Source organism: Hibiscus syriacus, unplaced genomic scaffold (genome assembly GCF_006381635.1).
Source record: "Hibiscus syriacus cultivar Baekdansim isolate YM2019G1 unplaced genomic scaffold, ASM638163v2 tig00110580_pilon, whole genome shotgun sequence".
NCBI classification, from domain to species: Eukaryota; Viridiplantae; Streptophyta; class Magnoliopsida; order Malvales; family Malvaceae; genus Hibiscus; species Hibiscus syriacus.
In genome coordinates, this window is record NW_024062791.1 from 636693 (window position 1) to 648418 (window position 11726).

Genomic DNA, 11726 nt, shown 5'->3' on the forward strand with positions numbered 1-11726 from the left:
ATTATGGATTTTTTTTTGTAAATCTAAAATAGTATAAGGATAAATTTATAATTTAACATTCATAGAATTTTTTTTATTCAACAACAGAAAAATGATATTTTTGAAAAAATATATTTTAAGGGTATTTTAGTCCAAAACGCCGAGAATGTAACAATACATAAGGGATTGAGGGGAATCACATTCCCGGTAATAATCCCCCAAAATGCCACTGTTGGGAATGACTTATTACCGAGGGTTGGAAATCTTTTCAATCCAAACGGGGGAATCACATTCGGGAAAAAAATATTCCCTCCGGTAATCTCACATACCCCCATCCAAACGCACCCTAAAAGTGTTTTTGGTTCAAAAATACGTTGTAAACGCAAAAACAATCCCAAACAGTTGATTTTCAACAAAAAAAAAACCACATTTGAAAAGTGATTATTGACTCAAACCAATAAACTAGAAAAATGACATTTTTATGTTGGAAAAGCTCGTTGGAGAATCATTTCTTGAAAATTATTGTCAAACGAGCTTCTAAGTTTTATTAGATCTAGAAATTTAAAAATTAGGGTTTAAAATTTTAATAAATTTTTCGAAATGAAAATAATGGTATGCAATTTTTTTTTTATTTTTTCCTAAACACATTAAACTAAACAATTTTTCTAAAATAATGGGATGCACTTGATCACCAAAGAGACTTAATGCATCTGTCCTGAATCTTTCTGTTTGAAGTACAAGTTTAAACAAGTAAATTATTAAATCAAGTTTATCATCTTAGAGTAGTTTATTTTGCTATGAATATTTTTTTAAATATAAACAATCTCAAATCAAATCTGGAATATAATTATGTTGTCATCAATGTTCTAATTTGACATATTATTTCTAAAAAATAACTTCAACAATTCAATTCAAATTTTATTTTACCCAATACGATTTAAAAAAACCATCAAAAAAAATTATAAAACATTACTCATCAAGTCAATTAATTTGATATTTTCATTCAATTTAATCAAACATTCACTCATAATTTTAAACACATCATAAAGAGAAAGTCCAACCTCAATCTTCCAATTGTATTTAGTTAAAGTTTTGGAAGTCATGAAATTAGGTGTTTTCCATTATTTTGGTTTTCCTTATTTTAAAAGTCAGTAATTATTTGTTGAAATATTTATTTACTGTGTTGGATATTTTCACGATGGGAGTGTTTGGTAATGAGATTACTTTGAGTGGAGAATGTTGGGATTTGTGCTCAATTGTTGGGTTGAAGTCACTAACCTCCAATTTTAGGCAAGTTTATTAAGCGTCAACTTTGGTGAGTGCTCGACACAGTGACTTTGGCCCTCCAAAAATTATATATTTTCTATTTAGTCCCTATAAAAATTGTGTGATCAGATCCTAGAACTACGATCTGAACTGGAATTCATAGGTTTATCTTTGTATGACAAGAGTGTTAATATATTGACAGTCAGCAAAAGGGATAAATGATGCCACATGTATTTGTATTATGAGTAAATTTATAAATAGATTATTATATTTTAAATAATTAAAATTGAGTCATCATATTTATGGATTAGTAACTTTTTTGTCATTTTATCATTAATAGTATATAGTTATTACTTTTTTTTGGACAAATTTACATTTTGATCACTTAACTATAAATAATTTAATATTCTAGTCACTCAACTTTTAAGTGTGATTCAATTTTTCTGAGTTTTCTTTTTTATTTTCTTACATGTTAATAAAAGATCAATTCCTCATTGTTTTTATGTTTATTATTGGATAGAAGTTATTTATATCTTTTATACTTCATGAATCAGAAAAGATAAACGAAATTAAAATTTTATTCTAACTTTTTGGTTGCGCCATTGCATCACCTCAAGGAAGATGAAGCAATCAGTTACATTTTTATTCTATGTTAATGTAAGTCACCTTGCAACAAATGAAGGTGCTCTTGTATTTTATTGTGCACTGATGGTGGAAATCTATCAAAATATTAATTTTAAATTAATTTAATATGTAATAAATATTTAAGCAACAACAATACCCATGAAGGGGTAAGCAGTGAAGGCATATGATAGTGCAACAATTCGAGCTTAAAATATTTCTCTTAGTTTCTTTTCTTCTTCTTCTTCTTCTTTTTTATAGATATTGTTAGAACCAAAACTTAATTGATATAAAATCAAGATTTATTATGTCAAATCATCAAGAATAAAATACTAGATGCGGAAGTGTACCTGAATTAATTGATATGTTGAAGTTTTCGAGTCTTTATTTGATTGTGATCTTCCAAGAAGATATGTTTTCTCTATTCGTAAAAACTCTCTGACAGAATAAGAGTGATCAAGTTAGTCTATTTCTTGGAGACCACTGTCCTTTATATATATATATTGAATATTAGGTTCATCTTTTATGTATTTATAATTTTGTCCATCATCAAATGATAAATACAACTTATAGTATCTACAATTTAATTCCATGAAACTATAATACCTATGACACGTGCAATATAATTAATCATTTAATTGTGTCATACTTTATGATAACATTGTATATTTGTATCCATAATTATAGATTTTAATCGAACGAGTCTATAAAGTATAAATCATTGAAGAACTTCTGTCCGAAAAGAAAAGGAATCCAATGAGAAACTAATATTCCACAGGCCAATAAGAAATTAGAAAAGAGAACTCAAAAAATTGACTCACAACTGAAAGTTAAATTATCAAAATGTGAACTTATTTATATTTGTGATACCAAAATGTGTCATTGTCGTAAACATCTATCATACACTTAATGATAGTGATTTGATTGCTACTAATCAATAAATAGACTCAAATATATGTTTTTAAAATACACTGATCTAATTATAAACTTACAAATAATATAATTACCCTAGTTGTAATTTACCCTAGCAATTTTTACCAAAAGATAAAAGTAATTCTCAAGAGAATTCGATTCATTTGATTTCATTTTGTCTATAATATTTAATAGACTTTAAATCATAAACCCTAAATTATAAACAAACAAAAAAATTGAAGTCTAAATTTTAACTTTTTGATGCTCTATATCCTCTATTCAGTATACTTTTTTGGGAAGTCTCACATGCGGCAGTTTAATATATGGTTAAGGAAATGTGTTATCGGTTTTATTATTATTTTTTTAACAAAATCGGTAAAAAATTACCGGAAACATTATTACTTTTACCGGTTTTGTTATTATTGGGCGCTTTATCGGGTTTGGTAATATATCCAGTAAAAAAAATAATGTTTTAGGTAACGTTTTACTAGATATATTACCAAGCTCGGTAAAGAACTCAATAATATTTTGAGTAGAAATAATAATGTTTATGGTAATTTTTTACCAATTTTGTTAAAAAAAATAAAATCAATAGTTCATTTCTTTATATGTATATTAAGGTCGTCGTAAGATAGAACTTTCCGTATACTTTTAGAGTCTTTTAAATTAAATAATTTAACGTATAACAGACATCATATTTAGAGATTTTTTTAAAATTATGTTTGCATTAAAAAATTAACACATTTTTTTTTAAAGAAAGTGATTGACAAATTAGTCAGAAATTGGGGTCGTTCTGCGGTGCGGCGCCTAAAAAACGGCTAATATACGGCGTGACCGGTTAAACAAGTGACCGGTTAAAATTTAGACCGGTTATGTTATATTATTTAACCGGAAATATTATAAAGTACAATAACATACTAGGTAGCGCTTATATAATGTAATAGGTAGCGCTTATATTTACCTATTTTATAAGTAAACCGGTATATTTATACCGATAGCATTGCAAATTTACCTATTACATTATATTATATTGAAAGTGTCCATACTTTTTATAAAAAGGATCGATACTTTAACAGTGTTTCATGTTTTCCACCTACAATATTGATTTAATAATTTCATTTGCACAAAAAATTATTTGATTGTTTTGATATTTTATAAAATATTATTTAGAATTTTTAATTTAATAATAATATATACCGTAACGTAAAAAATAAATCATTAGACGCCTATAATTACTAAATTAATATCTTAAAACTCACTCAAAAGATAACCTTAAATTAATGTTTTCCACAGTGAAAAAAGTATGGACACTTTTATAAAAAGGATAGACACTTTACAATATAACCACTACCTATTGCTTGGCATCATATGAGATTTGGATTTTGATTTCCTTTTGCTTGGCACCATATGAGCTTTGGATTTTGATGAGCATCGGAAGTATTTCAGACTTATGATTTGGGTGGTACTCAACTTATGATTTTAGTTGCTATTTGTTACATTTCTTGTATACCACCCAGATCATACGCCCGAAACGTTTCTGACGCTTTAAAGTTGACCAAAAATAAAATGGTCGGGATTTCCCTCGCGTTTATACGTTGGAAAAAAACAATGGAAATTAGGAATAATCAATGATAACATGCATATTGGCTTGGGCTAATATTTATAGTGGAGCCGAAATATATATTGAAATTCAAACTCAAATTGAAATTTAAATTCAAACTCCAATTACATATGAAATGAATTTGAAATGCAGTGTTAAATTGAACATGAAAATTGCATAATTGATTCATACTGTTCAAGTAACATGCTTTATGAACCATCAAGCTAAAAGACAATATTGATTGAGTTCAAAGCTGAGTTGTGAGTTGATGGAGTTGTCACACTTGTCACATGGTTGGAATAAAGTACTCACATGCGAGATAGATACCTATTACATTATATAAACGATACCTATTACATTATATAAGGGCTACCTATTACATCATATGTTTACCTATTATATTGAAAGTGTCCATACTTTTTATAAAAAGGATCGATACTTTTTTAAAACTTATGTAATTTATGTTTCAATTTTTTTAACAGTGTTTCATGTTTTCCACCTACAATATTGATTTAATAATTTCATTTGCACAAAAAATTATTTGATTGTTTTTATATTTTATAAAATATTATTTAGAATTTTTAATTTAATAATAATATATACCGTAACGTAAAAAATAAATCATTAGACGCCTATAATTACTAAATTAATATCTTAAAACTCACTCAAAAGATAACCTTAAATTAATGTTTTCCACAGTGAAAAAAGTATGGACACTTTTATAAAAAGGATAGACACTTTACAATAAACCATTACCTATTACATTATATAAACGATACCTATTACATTATATAAGGGCTACCTATTACATCATATGTTTACCTATTATATTGAAAGTGTCCATACTTTTTATAAAAAGGATCGATACTTTTTTTAAAACTTATGTAATTTATGTTTCAATTTTTTTAACAGTGTTTCATGTTTTCCACCTACAATATTGATTTAATAATTTCATTTGCACAAAAAATTATTTGATTGTTTTATATTTTATAAAATATTATTAGAATTTTTAATTTAATAATAATATATACTGTAACGTAAAAAATAAATCATTAGACGCCTATAATTACTAAATTAATATCTTAAAACTCACTCAAAAGATAACCTTAAATTAATGTTTTCAACAGTGAAAAAAGTATGGACACTTTTATAAAAAGGATAGACACTTTACAATATAACCACTACCTATTACATTATATAAACGATACCTATTACATTATATAAGGGCTACCTATTACATCATATGTTACCTATTTTATTGAAAGTGTCCATACTTTTTATAAAAAGGATCGATACTTTTTTTAAAACTTATGTAATTTATGTTTCAATTTTTTTAACAGTGTTTCATGTTTTCCACCTACAATATTGATTTAATAATTTCATTTGCACAAAAAATTATTTGATTGTTTTATATTTTATAAAATATTATTTAGAATTTTTAATTTAATAATAATATATACCGTAACGTAAAAAATAAATCATTAGACGCCTATAATTACTAAATTAATATCTTAAAACTCACTCAAAAGATAACCTTAAATTAATGTTTTCCACAGTGAAAAAAGTATGGACACTTTTATAAAAAGGATAGACACTTTACAATATAACCACTACCTATTACATTATATAAACGATACCTATTACATTATATAAGGGCTACCTATTACATCATATGTTTACCTATTTTATTGAAAGTGTCCATACTTTTATAAAAAGGATCGATACTTTTTTTAAAACTTATGTAATTTATGTTTCAATTTTTTTAACAGTGTACTGCGAATTTAAAATGATAATATACTTGTAGTTATTGTACATACCTAAATATGTACTGCGAATTTAATGTTGTACCCACCCTTTAACTACAGAAACATGTTCAAAATGAACCTTCGTTTACATATCCATCAACTCCTGGAGCACTGAACTTGCACAACAAAATTTTTGCCATGGATAATACTGATGTAGACAATGTTAAGCCAACCGAGGAATGCCATGAAGTACATAATGTTGATGAATCTGACAGATTGGTTGGTCAGCTCTTCTGTTTACGTGATCAAGCTTGGCACTTTTACAAGGGATTCGCACGGGAACATGGGTTTAGTGCACGTAAGGGAACAACACGGCTTGACGTGGAAGGGAATGTGAAGACACAAGAATTTTGTTGTTCCAAAGAAGGGTTTCGAGTATCAAAAGTCAATATAGGTTGTAGACCTATTGGCTCATAAAACCGGTATATTTATACCGGTTATATTACAAAATTATCTATTACATTATAATTATGGGTTCCGATGTGTAAAATGTCGACACTTTTTTAAATCGTATCGACACATTTTTCTTCCAATATGGACATAAAGTACCGACACAATATTAAAAAGTGTCGATATAGGTTGTAGACCTATTCGCGCATAAGACCGGTATATTTATACCGGTTATATTACAAAATTATCTATTTTATTATAATATGTTGAAAGTGTCCATACTTTTTATAAAAAGGATCGATACTTTTTTTAAAGATATGTAATTTATGTTTCAATATTTTTTAAGTATGTTTCATGTTTTCCACCTACAATATTAATTTAATAATTTCATTTGCACAAAAAATTAGTTGATTGTGTTGATATTTTATAAAATAATATTAAGAATTTTTAATTTAACAATAATATATACCGTAACGTAAAAAATTAATCATTAGACGCCTATAATTACTAAATTAATATCTTAAAACTCACTCAAAAGATAACCTTAAATTAATGTTTCCACAGTGAAAAAAGTATAGACACTTTTATAAAAAGGATAGATACTTTACAATATATTAAAAAAGTATAGACACTCAATGTATATGTACACATAGAAGCAAATATGGAATAATTAATGAAATATACATACAATATAATCACACCAAAATTTAAATACACAAGAATGTTCAAATAATGTACCGACAAACAAAATTAATCCGATGAAAAAGGGTTGTTTCTAACGAAGTCCGGAACATTAGAGGCCTTCAACAAATTTTCCAAATACTCTCGTATGTTTCCGCCTTTTTCTGAGGACATACATAAATAATTTCAATTATCAAACTAATGAGGTGCAATTTTACTAACAATAAATTAAATTCGCATAAGCATGAATAAATTTGTGTCATACCTAGAGCTTTGTCGTTCGAATGGGAAGCAGCGTCAAAGGTATGTGGACATATGTAATTGTATTTCTATATAAACACATAAGTTGTTAAAATAATCAATGTCTGAACACCTGTTCAACTGATCAGAAGCATATTGCATAAATGCAACCTACCGGATTATAAATCATTTTTTCCGCTGAATCATCGACCAAAAGTGTATTTAGCTCGTTAAAATCTGGACACGCGTTCCAAACATCATTGAGATCTTTACAGTAGGTAACAGAATCGTATGTTTTGCATTTTTTTTGATCCTGTTCACAAACAGTCGAACATAAATATGTAGGAATCATAGACAAGGAAAAGTCAGCAAACTGTAATGACATTCATCTTACCCACACGAATAGAAAATGCTCGGAAAATACAGGTAGTTTCTCAAGTACACGGTCGACGTTATGCCTGAGATTGTAATCAAGTTTGAATGTTAACATTCAAATGTATATTAACGATTTTGACTACAGTAATTCAATTGCCTCAAACATGTTCTAACCTCATCTTTGAAGACCAAAGGGCAACAACAAAATTGTCGACACAAAATTGCATAAATTCAAATAATCCTCTTCTGAGGACAACATCTACAACATGAAGAAAATGAGATTAAAGTTATACGCTTATATGTTAAAATAATGGATACAAAAGAATAGAATTAAAACCTGCCGGCAGTCTTGGGATGTAGGCAAGGACACCATTGAGATCAAAAATTAAAAGTTTTCTTGAAGGCGGCGTTGCAGACACGATATACTTGTTTGGATCATCATCTTCATCATCATCATCATCATCGTCATCATCTTCATCGCCAGCTTCATCGTCATCATCATCATCATCGTCACCTTCATCGTCAGCTTCATCTTCTGCGACCGATTGGTTGTCCACATCTGTTAAAAGAAAATAAAATAAAGTTCAGAACGTGTAAATGTTAAGAAACATAGATAATGAATTACCTAACTCGTTTGATGTCGTTGACGTAATTCGTTACGCAACATGGAGACTTCACGTTGCAATGATGAAATATCGGATCGCATTCCACTCACAAGGGAATCAATATGCTCCCGAAAATTGACCATGTATTCCATCACGGTCTTAATTGTGACATCCTCTGCAACTGTTGCTTCTTCCATCATTGCGTCTCCACTTGGTTGCTCTTCTTCATGGCCAACGGGGTCCATTTCCTCCCTCTCTTGATCTAATCTGACCTCCTTGACACGCTTCCAACCGAGTTTTTCAACAAAATCATATCCCGCTTTTTTAATAAATACCATGTCAATCTTGCGGGTTAATCGAACAGGGGCGTCATGCGAAAAATCAACTTCCTTCTTCTTCAACAGATGGGTGATGACACATCCATATGGTAGTGTAGTTGAAATTGTTGCTCCCTTTGTGACCATATATACAATTGTATTAAATATGAGTTTTGCAATGTTTGGAGCCGTTTTGGATTTATACTTTGCTATCCACCAATAATCGCTGTCTCGAAGCGTTGAATGTTTTCCCCCACTAGGCCGGATATACCATGTGAGCATTTTGTGAAACACTCTCGACTCTACATCGAGGTGAATTGGGCTATTTCTAGTAACCCGTTTAATTGTAGACCAATCTACACCATTTTCATCTGAATCCCCTGTATTCGCTACACCTAAACCCTCCGCAATAGTTTCTGGAGATATATATATATCCTTCCCCATGACATGTGTATTAATTCCTATTATATTAGTCTTATTAGGCTCGTGCTGTAAGGAAGCATTGTTGTAGAAGACTCTAACTAGGTTGGGATAATATCTTGGTTCTACACCAAGGAATTCAAGCCAACCCCAAGATGTAAATGTGGATTTAAAACTAAATGCATATTTATCATCAAACAAGAAACCCAGGTCAATGACACGTTCGGGACGAATCTTCCTTACTTTAAAACTCGTCTGCCATCTTTGTTTCTCCATGTCGGATCTAAAGTTCAGAGTTTCGAAGGACCTGATTTCCTCAGAAGAATCGTTTGTTACAGAAGGAGGTGGTTGAGAAGAACTGGGTTGAGAAGAGCTTTGAGAAAGACCTCGCTTCTGACGCTGACGTTTTGGAGCCATTTTGGTTGGATGCTACCCCTATTACAATGGAACACAAACACATTCAGGATAAAAACTCCAATATAGAAATCAATCAAACCCATAAAATATCGATAAATTTACCTGAATATCTGATCGTCACTTATGATAACGGTAGAAGGAAGAAAGAGGAAGATCTGCCTGCTTGCATTTATGTTTAGGGTTTCTCGATTAAGAGTACTATATAAACGGTGGAAAACACTTGATATTTAAATTAGTATCGACACAAAATATATTAGTGTCGACACATTATTTAGACATATTCTCTCATAAAACCGGTATAATTGTACCGGTTAGATTGAAAAATTACATATTACATTATACTTTTGGGTTCGATGATTTTGGGATCGACACTTTTTATATATGGATCGACACTTTATTGGTGCACCTTGTTTTTAATTCATTCTGGGAAAAAAATATCGACACAAACTATATTAGTGTCGACACATTATTTAGACATATTCTCTCATAAAACCGGTATTATTGTACCGGTTAGATTGAAAAATTACATATTACATTATACTTTTGGGTTCGATGATTTTGGGATCGACACTTTTTATATATGGATCGACACTTTATTGGTGCACCTTGTTTTTAATTCATTCTGGGAAAAAAATATCGAAACAAACTATATTAGTGTCGACACATTATTTAGACTTATTCTCTCATAAAACCGGTATAATTGTACCGGTTAGATTAAAAAATTACATATTACATTATACTTTTGGGTTCGATGATTTTGGGATCGACACTTTTTATATATGGATCGACACTTTATGGGTGCACCTTGTTTTTAATTCATTCTGGAAAAAAAATATCGACACAAACTATATTAGTGTCGACACATTATTTAGACTTATTCTCTCATAAAACCGGTATAATTGTACCGGTTAGATTGAAAAATTACAGATTACATTATACTTTTGGGTTCGATGATTTTGGGATCGACACTTTTTATATATGGATCGACACTTTATTGATGCACCTTGTTTTTAATTCATTCTGGAAAAAAAATATCGACACAAACTATATTAGTGTCGACACATTATTTAGACTTATTCTCTCATAAAACCGGTATAATTGTACCGGTTAGATTAAAAAATTACATATTACATTATACTTTTGGGTTCGATGATTTTGGGATCGACACTTTTTATATATGGATTGACACTTTATGGGTGCACCTTGTTTTTAATTCATTCTGGAAAAAAAAATATCGACACAAACTATATTAGTGTCGACACATTATTTAGACTTATTCTCTCATAAAACCGGTATAATTGTACCGGTTAGATTGAAAAATTACAGATTACATTATACTTTTGGGTTCGATGATTTTGGGATCGACACTTTTTATATATGGATCGACACTTTATTGATGCACCTTGTTTTTAATTCATTCTGGAAAAAAAATATCGACACAAACTATATTAGTGTCGACACATTATTTAGACTTATTCTCTCATAAAACCGGTATAATTGTACCGGTTAGATTAAAAAATTACATATTACATTATACTTTTGGGTTCGATGATTTTGGGATCGACACTTTTTTATATATGGATCGACACTTTATGGGTGCACCTTGTTTTTAATTCATTCTGGAAAAAAAATATCGACACAAACTATATTAGTATCGACATGACCCTTAATGTGTATAAGAAACATGTACAACAACATACTGCTAACTTTTCTCATCTCATTCATAATTATATTCACATAAAAAAATAAATCGTATACAAAATTATAAATCTTATACAAAATTAACTCGACATTTACATCATTGCATCCTTTTGTTATTCCTATGTAATATTGCAGCTTTTGTTATCTCCTGTCTTCGTTCATTTTGATTGTGGCTTACGAGATCGTTTAATACTCGCGATCGATCCCAGTCTCCAACAACCTATATTCAAATTGTCAGAACGTTAAGTATTGTCAACTACAACATTCAATCTACGACTTTTAACAATTTTACCACAAACAATTTTTTCTATCCACTTACAAAATCACCAGTTGCCCCTGTAGAACCGATCGATTCCATCCACATCATCACATACATGCCGCAATCATATCTGTTACA